Here is a 12140-nt window from a genome sequence, read left to right as displayed (position 1 = left end):
TTTTAAACAGCGGTTGACATGCTTCGAAGTACGGTAATGGAATATTTAGACATTTTTGACACGCCAATGCGCCATGCGCGGGACCGTGAAGAAGCATTCTGATAGTGTCTAGAACTCACGAACAAAACGTCGCTGTTTGGATATAACGATGGATTATTTGGGACCAAACCAACATTTGTTATTGAAGTAGAAGTCCTGGCAGTGTATTCTGATGAAGAACAAGCAAGGTAAGAACATTTTTCTTATAGGAAATGTGATTTTGGTGGAGGCTGACCTGGGTGGGTATCTAAATAGCTAGCCCTGTAATGCCGGGCTATGTACTTAGATTATTGCAAAATGTGCTTCATCCGAAAAGCTATTTTAAAATCGGACATATCGAGTGCATAGAGGAGTAATGTATCTATAATTCTTAAAATAATTGTTATGCTTTTTGTGAACGTTTATCGTGAGTAATTTAGCAAACTGTTAGTAAATTCCCCGGAAGTTTGCGGGGGTTATGCTTTTTCTGAACGTCACATGCTAATGTAAAAAGCTGGTTTTTGATATAAATATGAACTTGATTGAACAAAACATGCATGTATTGTATAACATAATGTCCTAGGATTGTCATCTGATGAAGATCATCAAAGGTTAGTGCTGCATTTAGCTGTGGTTTGGGTTTATGTGACATGATATGCTAGCTTGAAAAATGGGTGTCTGATTTTTTCTGGCTGGGCACTCTGCTGACATAATCTAATGTTTTGCTTTCGTTGTAAAGCCTTTTTGAAATCGGACAGTGGGGTTAGATTAACGAGATTCTTGTCTTTAAATAGCTGTAAAATAGTCATATGTTTGAGAAATTGAAGTAATAGTATTTCTAACGATTCAAAAATCGCGCCACTGGATTTCAGTGGCTGTTACGTAGGTGGGACGATTTCGTCCCACATACCCTAGAGAGGTTAACTAGGCAAGTCAGTTAAGAACAAGTTCTTATTTTACAATGATGGCCTACACCGGCCAAACCCTCCCATAACCCGGATGACGCTGGGCCAATTGTACGCCGCCCTATGGGACTCCCGATTACGGCCAGTTGTGATGCAGGCCGGGATCAAACCAGTTTCTGTAGTGACGCCTCTAGCACTGAGATGCAGTGCCTTAGACTGCTGTACCACTCGGGAGCCAAAAGCAGGTGTGAATTCCCTTCCCAGGGCCTGGCGAATGTTCGCATCTACGTCCCAGACCAGGGCTGCAACTCGAGAGGGCGGAAATATGGGTGCAACTCAGGACAGGAACCTCTCCCGAATCGTAGAGATGGGACAAGGCATCGGCTTTGGTGTTCTTTGAACCTGGGCGATATGTCAGAGTGAAGTCGAATCTAGTGAAAAAAAAGGGCCCACCTTGCCAAGGGTTCAGCTGCCTTGCTGTCCATATGTACGCCAGGTTCCGGTGGTCATTGAGGATGAGAAATGGGTCCTTGGCATCCTCTAGTCAGTGTGTCCACTCCTCTAATGCCAACTTCACCGCCATGAGCTCCCGATCGCTGACGTCATAATTACTCTCTGCAGGAGACAGTTTCTTTGAGTTATATACACATGGATTCAATTTCTGTGGATTACCTTGTCATTGAGACAGGACAGGCCTCACACCCTCTTTTGAAGCATCCACCTCTACCAAGAAGTGCAGAGTCGGATCTGGGTGTTTGAGCAACGGGGCGAAGGTGAAACGCCCCTTCAGTAGGCAGAAGTCTTCATTGGCTGCAGGACTCCACCCCAACTTACAGGGACTACCCTTGAGGAGAGGCGATAGAGCTAAAGTTCTTGATGAAATGGCGGTAGAAGTTGGCAAACTGCAAAAACCGTTGTAACCCCTTTATGGTAGTTGGGACTGGCCATCTACCTTCTTCCCATCCATCATCACTCCTTGCGGGCCGATCTGGTAACCCAAAAAGGAGACCGCCTCCTGATGGAATTGGCACTTCTCCGCTTTGACATATGGTTGGTTAGCCAGGAGGCATTCCAGAACTACTCAGACGTGAGCGATGTGATCCTCCAAGGTAGCTAAGTAGACCAGGATGTCATCGATATACATGACCCCCTGGCATCTGAGCATGTCCTGGAATACCTCGTTAACGAATGCTTGGAACACTGACGGAGCATTGGCTAATCCATAAGGCATCACCAAGTACTCAGTGACCAGACACCAGACCAGCAGGTCCAATTTGCTAAAGAACCAGGCCTCGCCGAGTTGTTAGATCACTGCTGGCACCAACGGGAGAGGGTAACGGTACTTTGTGGTGATGGAATGCAAACCTCTAATCATAACCCTCCATCCCTCTTGGCCACAAAGAAGAAGCCTGCCGACGCAGAGGAGGTGGACGTGTGAATGAAACCCTGTTGGAGTGCCTCATGGATGTACTCCTCCATAGCCTTGGTTTCAGTCACCGACAGAGGGTAGATGCGGCTGGGCAGAGCCGCACAGTTCCAGGGGCGATGAGGGAGACAGGTGGCGCAGGTCTTGGAGAAAACCTCCTACAGGTCTTGGTATACCTCCGGGATGTTGGACTGAAGGGAAACCACAGGACTCTCAACCGACATGGAACCACAGGGGAAGAGAAAGCAGTTTCTCCGGCATTTGGGTGCCCAGTCCGTGATTGTCATCCTCGACCATGAGATGGTGGGGTAATGGCATTGGAGCCATGGGAGGCTGATCTTGTGCACAGTTGCACTGACTCTATGGTGAAGTTGAGTGGTGCTGTGATGTGTGTGATAGTCCCGGATTCCAGTGGCCGATTATGTAGCGCTTGAACCAGAAATGGAGAGGAGAGCGGGTATGAGGTGATGTTCAAGGAGGAGACAAGGGCCTGGTCAATAAAATTCCCTGCTGCACCGGAGTCCACTAGAGCTGTAGAAACAACACGAGGGACAGCCAGCTAGTGAAATCAATACTAAAAAAGGTTTGGAGGAAAGTGATGATGGAATACTTATGCCTAATCCAGGAGACAGATGATCACGGGGCCATCCCTCTGCTCTCACGGACCCCGGGTTGGAACCTTTCTGACATTGCGGTCAGCAGGGGCACCAGCTTCAACAATAGGGCAAAGCCCCAGCCAGGCTCTGAACGGTCAACGAATGAGGGAGAGAGTCGATGGAGGTGCCGATGCTCCCGAAGAGGGTTATCCAGATGGATGGCCATCGTGATGAGTGCGTCCAATGAGAGCGTGTCGTCTCAGCATGCCAACTCCGTCTGGACATCTTCGCGCAGTCCTCTTCAGCGTAGGGTTCAGAGCACCGGCTCATCCCATCCACTGGATACTGCCACTGTCCAGAAGGTGAGGGCGTACTGGCCTTCCTGCCATAGGTGCTCACCACCTTCTCTGCCCTCCGGTGGATGGTCAAAGACCTCCCTGAACAGCGCCATGAACCTTTAATAGGAACCCAGCTCCTCCTCTCCTCTAGCTCACTCCAATGCCCATCCGATCAGCAGGAAAATAACGGTGGCAACCTTGGACCTCCCATCTGATGAGCGAAATAGAGGGAGCACTGGAGTAGGAAGCCACGGCATTTAGATGGAGTCTCGTCATATTTGTCCGGGAGGGACAAATGGGCATCGCTGACCTGGGCTTCTATTTGTTGAGGCAGCATTCTGTAACGGAGACACAGGGGGTCAGGAAGCAGGTGCAGTTGGTGAGTTTAATAATAACGAACATGGAGAGATGCAAAACAAGAGATGCGTCTGGACAAGAAAACAGAACCAATACTGCCTGAAGAGTAATGCTACAGAGTGCTAGATAAAGGGGAACTAAATCAGGGTAGTGATGAAGTCCAGTTGTGCCTAATGATGGGGCGCAGGTGTGCGTAATGATGGGTTGCCAGGACCGGTGGCTAGTAAACCGGCGACGTCGACCACTGGAACGGGGGTAGACGTGACACCTATACAGTAAATGGGTGAATGAATCAGCTGCTGTCTTCTATCATTGAAGGCAACTCTATAAAAAAAAGAAAATAATCTAAAACTTCTACAGGTTGAATGATGTGTTTCCAGCTAATCCCATTCCTCACTTAACCTGTCTGGGCTAGGGGGCAGTATTTTCACGGCCGGATGAAAAACATACCCAATTTAAACAGGTTACTACTCTGGCCCAGAAACTAGAATATGCATATTATTATTAGATTTGGATAGAAACCACTCTGAAGTTTCTAAAACTGTTAGAATGGTGTCTGTGAGTAAAACAGAACTCATATGGCAGGCAAAAACCGGAGAAAAAGTCAACCAGGAAGTGGAGGATCTGAGAATTAAAGTTCTTCTTTCTAGTCCCTTTCGAAACTACAGTGTCTGTGGGGTTAGGTTGCACTTCCTAAGGCTTCCATTGGCTGTCAAAAGCCTTCAGAAAGTTGTTTCAGCCTTCTCCTGTTACTGGGCAGATAATAGGAGCTCAGTTACTGAGTGGACTGCCTGTGGACAAAGGGATTGGATATGCGCAGTCACGCGAGCGTGCCGTTCCTTCTTTTTCTCCTTGAATGAATACGCTATTTTCCAGTTGGAATATTATCGCAATTTTATGTAAAAAAATACCATAAAGATTGATTTTAAACAGCGTTTGACATGCTTCTAAGTATGGTAATGGGACATTTTGACTTTTCGTCTCTGGTACCGCGCTCGCGCGTTATGCCTTTGGATAGTGCTCTGAACAAACAAAACGGAGGTATTTGGACATAAATATGATTATTTCGAACAAAAACATTTCTTGTGGAAGTAGCAGTCCTGGGAGTGCATTCTGACAAAGATCAGCAAAGGTAAGAGAATATTTCTAATACTAATTTTGAGTTTAGGTTGCCCCGAACTTGGCGGGTGTCTGTATAGCTCGCTGTGATGGCTGAGCTATGTACTCAGAATATTGAAAAATGTGCTTTCTCCGTAAAGCTATTTTAAAACCTGACAAAGCAGTTGCATCCAGGAGTAGTCTATAATTCTTTAAATAATTATATATTTTGTCAACGTTTGAGTATTTTTGTAAATTGATGTGCACATTCACCGGAGGTTTGGTGGGAATACATTTTCGGAACATCACGCGCCAATGTAAAATGCTGTTTTTGGATATAAATATGAACTTTATCGAACAAAACATACATGTATTGTGTAACAATGTCCTAGGAGTGTTATCTGATGAAGATCGTCAAAGGTTAGTGCTTCATTTAGCCTCTCTGGGGTATGTGGGACGATTTCGTCCCACCTACGTAACAGCTACTGAAATTCCAGTGGCGCGATTTTTGAATCGTTAGAAATACTATTACTTCAATTTCTCAAACATATGACTATTTTACAGCTATTTAAAGACAAGAATCTCGTTAATCTAACCCCACTGTCCGATTTCAAAAAGGCTTTACAACGAAAGCAAAACATTAGATTATGTCAGCAGAGTGCCCAGCCAGAAAAAATCAGACAGCCATTTTTCAAGCTAGCATATAATGTCACACAAACCCAAACCACAGCTAAATGCAGCACTAACCTTTGATGATCTTCATCAGATGACACACCTAGGACATTGTGTTATACAATACATGCATGTCTGTTCAATCAAGTTCATATTTATATCAAAAAACAGCTTTTTGCATTAGCATGTGACGTTCAGAAAACGCATAACCCCCGGCAAACCTCCGTTGAATTTACTAACAGTTTGCTAAATTACTCACGATAAACGTTCACAAAAAGCATAACAATTATTTTAAGAATTATAGATACATTACTCCTCTATGCACTCGATATGTCCGATTTTAAAATAGCTTTTCGGATGAAGCACATTTTGCAATAATCTAAGTACATAGCCCGGCATTACAGGGCTAGCTATTTAGATACCCACCCAGGTCAGCATCCACCAAAATCACATTTCCTATAAGAAAAATGTTCTTACCTTGCTTGTTCTTCATCAGAATACACTGCCAGGACTTCTACTTCAATAACAAATGTTGGTTTGGTCCCAAATAATCCATCGTTATATCCAAACAGCGACGTTTTGTTCGTGAGTTCTAGAATGCTTCTTCACGGTCTCGCGCATGGCGCATTGGCGTGTCAAAAATGTCTAAATATTCCATTACCGTACTTCGAAGCATGTCAACCGCTGTTTAAAACCAATTTTTATGCCATTTATGTCGTAGAGAAGTGATAATATTCCGACCGGGAGTATGCATTGAGCCTAAACAGCCGAATAAAATTTCTCCTCGGGAGCGACTCATGCACGCGCATCATTCAAAGGTCCTCTGAGCATCCACTTACAAAAGGCGATAATCTGTTTCAACCTGAGGCTCCCTCGTAAACCTTCAGTTATTTCGCGGGCTCTGAGAGCCTATTGGAGCCCTGGGAATTGTCACGTTACAGCTAAGATCCTTACTTTTCAATAAAAAGATGCAAGACGCACGACTCCTTGTCAGACAGGGTACTTCCTGCTTGAAACCATGTCAGGTTTTTGCCTGCCATAGGAGTTCTGTTATACTCACAGACACCATTCAAACAGTTTTAGAAAATTCAGAGTGTTTTCTATCCAAACCTGAACAATAATATGCATATTCTAGCTTCTGAGTTGGTGTAGGAGGCAGTTAAAAATGGGAACATATTTTTTCCAAAATTCTCAATACTGCCCCCTACCCCAAACAGGTTAGCTGTGTTTTGGGTTTTATTGACACATGTCCTTGCTTTGAAAATGGCCCTGATATTTCACTGGCTGTGTCCCGCAGGTGGGACACTAGCGTCCCACGTAGGCCATAGAAGTTAAACCCCATGTGAAGCGATGTGTTCGACAATCTTCTTGTTTGATTTACCGTCAGCCTCTGTCTCCACCTTCCACCACCATGATGCCAAAAATTCACTGTTCATAGCCAGAAAGGTATGTGACACAGCAGTTATTACTCAACATTTTCTTGTCCAGATTCTTCTGATTCTTGAATAAAATAAGTTATAAATGCTTGTTGAGCTTAGTTGAACTGTTCTGCCCCATCAGAACCAAACATAGGCCTGTTTAACTTTAAACACTGTATACCCTCAAAACATGGTTAAAACTTTCATTTAATGGATCACTAGTCCTTGCAACCATAGCTCCTATATGTTTGTCAGTGCTAAATGGAATCCTTGATGTCCCTACCCTAAACCATAATCCTAACCTTACACAACCAAATCGCCTAACTGACCTTTATTTTAAAATGTTAACTTCAAAATGGGATAGGGGCATCCAAAGGATTCTGAATAGCACAGACCATATGTTTATCATCTGAGAGCAGTTTCCATGAATACTGGACAGAAGATAAGAGATTGGTGTGAGACAGTGGCCTGACCACAAAATTAGGAATAAGAATACTATGACAGGTTAGTTTTACCCCATGATGACAATTCCCTCAAACACTTTATTTTCAAGGAAGTTGATGCAAGGTCTTTGCGGCCCGCAACTTGCCCATCCCTGACCTAGAGTCCGTAAATTCTGTGCTTAGTTCCTTCTTCTGAAAATGAAGTAATTTGCCTCAAGGACCGCCATGGATATTCCGCCATTTAGAATTTTTGAAACACTTAAATGACATCTCCTCCGGAACCACAGGGCTGATCTGGATGAAACTTGATATGGCAGCTATGGAGCAAGGTCTTTCAACGCCATATTTTCCAGACTAGTATGTCAAACTATTTACCAATAAACAATGTGGGCATGGTTGGCACAAATCACACATATTTGTATTGTAACGAAACTTGTAGCACGGTGGTGCTACAACAGCCACATTTCTCATCGATTTGACTCAGTATTGAAAACCTCTGGTTGTATTGTTTCCCATTTGAGGTCTCAATTGGGATTCCTAGGATTTGTGTGGTGTCAAAATCTGATTTAAATGTAACTACTTCTTTTGCTCTTTTTGTGTTATTCAAAAGGTGCTGTCAGGAGAAACACTTCACATCCAAGGCTACAGATGGAGAAGTTTGTCATAAGGTGGCTGCAGCTAGCACCAGACAGAGACAGAGGCAGAAAGGAGAGGACTGAACACAGCAAGGAAAGGGCAGATACATTTATAGTGGATTTGGAATGTATTCAGACCCCTTGAAATGTTCCATATTTTGTTACGACAGCCTTATTCTAGAATTGATTTTAAAAAATTATTTAAAAATCTACACTGGTATATCCCATAATGACAAAGCAAAAACAGTTTTGAAATGTTTGCTTATTTATTAAAAATACAAAACTGAAATATCACATTTATATAACGTATTCAAACCCTTTACTCAGTACTTTGTTGAAGAACCTTTGGCAGCGATTACAGCCTTGATTCTTCTTGGGTATGACGCTACAAGCTTGGCACACCTGTATTTGGGGAGTTTCTCACATTCTTCTCTGCAGATTCTCTCAAGCTCTGTCAGGTTCAATGGGGAGCATTGATGCACAGCTATTTTCAGGTCTCTCCAGAGATGTTTGATCGGGTTGAAGTCCGGGCTCTGGCTGGGCCGCTCAAGGACATTCCCGACACTTGTCCCAAAGTCACTCCTGCGTGGTCTTGGCTGTGTGCTTAGGGTTGTTATCCTGTTGGTAGGTGAACTGTCACCCCAGTCTGAGGTTCTGAGCACTCTGAAGCAAGTTTATCAAGGATCTCTCTGTACTTTGCTCCGTTCATCTTTCCCTCGATGTTGACTAGTCTCCCAGTCCCTGAAAAAAAAAAATATATATATATATATAGACAGTTTAATCTTGGTTTCATCAGACCAGAAAATCTTGCTTCTCATTGTCTGAGACATTTATGGGCCTTTTGGCAAACTCCAAGTGGGCTGTCTTTTTGCTGAGGATAGGCTTCCGTCTGGCCACTGTACCATAAAGGCCTGATTGGTGAAGTGCTGCAGAGATGGTTGTCCTTCTGGAAGGTTCTCCCATCTCCACAGAGGAACTCTGGAGCTCGGTCAGTGACCTTCGGGTTCTTGGTCACCTCCCTAACAAATTCCCTTCTCCCCCGATTGCTCAGTTTGGCCGGGCTGCCAGCTCTAGAAAGAGTCTTGGTGGTTCCAAACTTCATCCATTTAAGAATGATAAAGGCCACTGTTTTCTTGGGGACCTTCAATGCTACAGACATTTGTTGGTACCCTACCCCAGATCTGTTCCTCAAAACATTCCTGTCTCGGCGCTCTACGGACAATTCCTTCGACCTCATGGCTTGGTTTTTGCTCTGACATGCACTGTCAAATGTGGGAACTTATAGACAGGTGTGTGCCTTTCCAAATCATGTACAATCAATAAAATTTACTACAGGTGGACTCCAATCAAGTTGTAGAAATGTCTCAAGGATGATCAATGGAAACAGGATGCACCTGAGCTCAATTTCGAGTCTCTAACCCCCCCCCCCCCCAATATCTAACAAATTCTACAACATATACACAAATCTAAGAAAGAATGAATTCAGACTATATGCATATGGATGAGTGATGTCAGAGCGGAACGGACTAAGATACAGTAGGATAGTATAGAATACAGTAAATACACATGAGATGAGTAATGCAAGATATGTAAACATTAAGGAACTAAGATACCGTAGAATAGTATAGAAGACAGTATATACAGTTGAACCTACATACACTTAGGTCATTAAAGAGTCATTAAAATTCGTTTTTCAACCGCACCACAGATTTCTTGTCAACAAACTACAGTTTTGGCAAATCGGTTAGGACATCACTTTGTGCATGACACGTAATTTTTGTTTCCAGACAGATTTTTTTCCACTGCATCACAAATCCAGTGGGTTAGAAGTTTACATACACTAAGTTCACTGTGCATTTAAACAGCTTGGAAAACTCCAGAAAATTATGTCATGGCTTTAGAAGCTTCTGATAGGCTAATTGACATAATTTGAGTCAATTGGAGGTGTACCTGTGGACGCATTTCAAGGCCTACCTTCAAACTCAGTGCCTCTTTGCTTGACATCATGGGAAAGTCAAAAATAAATAAGCCCAGACCTCAGAAAAAACATTGTAGACCTACACAAGTCTGGTTCATCCTTGGGAGCAATTTCCAAACGCCTGAAGGTACCACGTTCATCTGTAAAAACAGTACGCAAATATAAACACCATGGGACCACGCAGCCGTTATACCACTCAGGAAGGAGACGCTAGAGCTCCTAGAGCTGAACGTACTAATGAGCAAAAGTGCAAATCAATCCCAGAACAGCAGCAAAGGACCTTGAAGATGCTGGAGGAAACAGGTACAAAATGATCTATATCCACAGTACAACAAGTCATATATCAATATAACCTGAAAGGCCGCTGAGCTCAGCCACTGCTCCAGAAAAAGCTAGACAACAGTTTGCAACTGCACATGGGGACAAAGATCATACTTTTTGGAGAAATGTCCTCTGATCTGATGAAACAAAAATAGAACTGTTTGGCCATAATGACCATCGTTATGTTTGGAGGAAAATAGGGGGAGGCTTGCAAGCCGAAAAACACCATCCCAACCGTGAAGCACGGGGGTGGCAGCATCATGTTGTGGGGGTGCTTTGCTGCAGGAGGGACTGGTGCACTTCACAAAATGTATGGCGTCAAGAGGAAGGAAAATTACGTGGATATTTTAAAGCAACATCAAGACATCAGTCAGGAAGTTAAAGCTTGGCTGCAAATTGGTCTTCCAAATGGACAAAGACCACAAGCATACTTCCAAAGTTGTGGCAAAATGGCTTAAGGACAACAAAGTCAAGGTATTGGAGTGGCCATGTTACACACGCCTCTTGGAGGGAACGCAACACCCTGCTACACTCAACTTCCCGTGGAGTGAAAGAGGTATGGGATTGCAGGTGCAGGTAAGGATGACAGAGGCAGATAATTTTACCGTTAACAGGGAATTTCCTTCATGGTCATTTGGGAAAAGGGGCTGGATGGAACCAAAGCAAAGAAAGTAAAAGTTAAAGCCCCCTCTCCTACCCATTACTTACCCATCTTAGCACCACCTGGCATTCTAACCAAAATACAGGGGATGGTCCACCCAGGTCTTACCTAGTGTGCATAGACATAGTAAATACTACGGGTATATGTATGCCTGCAGGCCTCTTGCCTAAGCACTCCCAAGGTGCCTTCACTTTCCCCCCTGGGAACAAAGAATAATTACTATTTATCTTAAGTAGACAATTTCAATTAACCAAAAAACACTAAGTCCTATGACATACACATACCTCTGCAGGACCAGCTACAAAATACTGGCAACAAATTATACAGACCAACAACAAAACACAGGACATACCAAGAAGCTCTCTCCCCTAACAAAAGGAACACAGGCTTTAAAAGCTGCAGCAGGAGTCGGTAATTGCAAACAGCTGTATCCCCTGACGAGAAGGCGGGATCAGAGCTCCATGCTGCAATGGGGCTGACCAATCAGCTGCTTGGGGGAATCCAGGAAGCCATTTTCTGAAATATACATATACACAAACCCACAACATAGAAACTAGGGAATGTAACACACCCACCCAAAAACCTGAAAACTCCCAGTTTGCAATAATAAAAACCAACACGCATTCCCAGTTACTAAACCCGTGATAGAGTATCGGCAACCACATTCGCCAAACCCTTCACATACTTGATCTGTATATTGTATCCTTGTACAATCAGAGCCCACCGCATAAGGCTGCGGTTCTGATTGTACATTTGCTTCAAAAACACTAAAGGATTATGGTCCGTGAAGACCAGTACAGGCAAGGCACTGGAGCCCACATATACCTCAAAACTGTAAGGCTAGCAATAAAGCCAGCATCTCTTTTTCAATGGTGGAGTACCTTGACTGACACAAGTTGAATTTACGGGTGAAGAAGCTGATGGGCTGATCCATTCCCTCTTTATCTTCCTGCAAGAGAACCGCACCCACCCCACTATACTAGCGTCTACCTCCAACTTAAAAAGGTTTGTCAAAGTTGGGGGCGGCAAGCACTGGGGCACTACAAAATAGCACTTTGGCGGACTCAAAAGCAAAGTTACATTCCTGGGACCACTTAAATGGTACTAAGCAGCGATGTTAGGGGAGCTACTACCGTCAAAAAATTCTTACAGAACGTATGATAGTACCCTACCATCCCCAAGAATCTGCACAACGAGTAGGAAAAGCAACAATTGCTTCTACTTTGCCAGTTACTGGGCGCACTTGACCTCGTCCCACTTGCTTCCCTAAGTAA

Source organism: Salmo trutta, chromosome 16 (assembly GCF_901001165.1).
Source record: "Salmo trutta chromosome 16, fSalTru1.1, whole genome shotgun sequence".
In the NCBI taxonomy this organism is placed as follows: Eukaryota; Metazoa; Chordata; class Actinopteri; order Salmoniformes; family Salmonidae; genus Salmo; species Salmo trutta.
Note: the sequence above shows the minus strand (reverse complement) of the source record.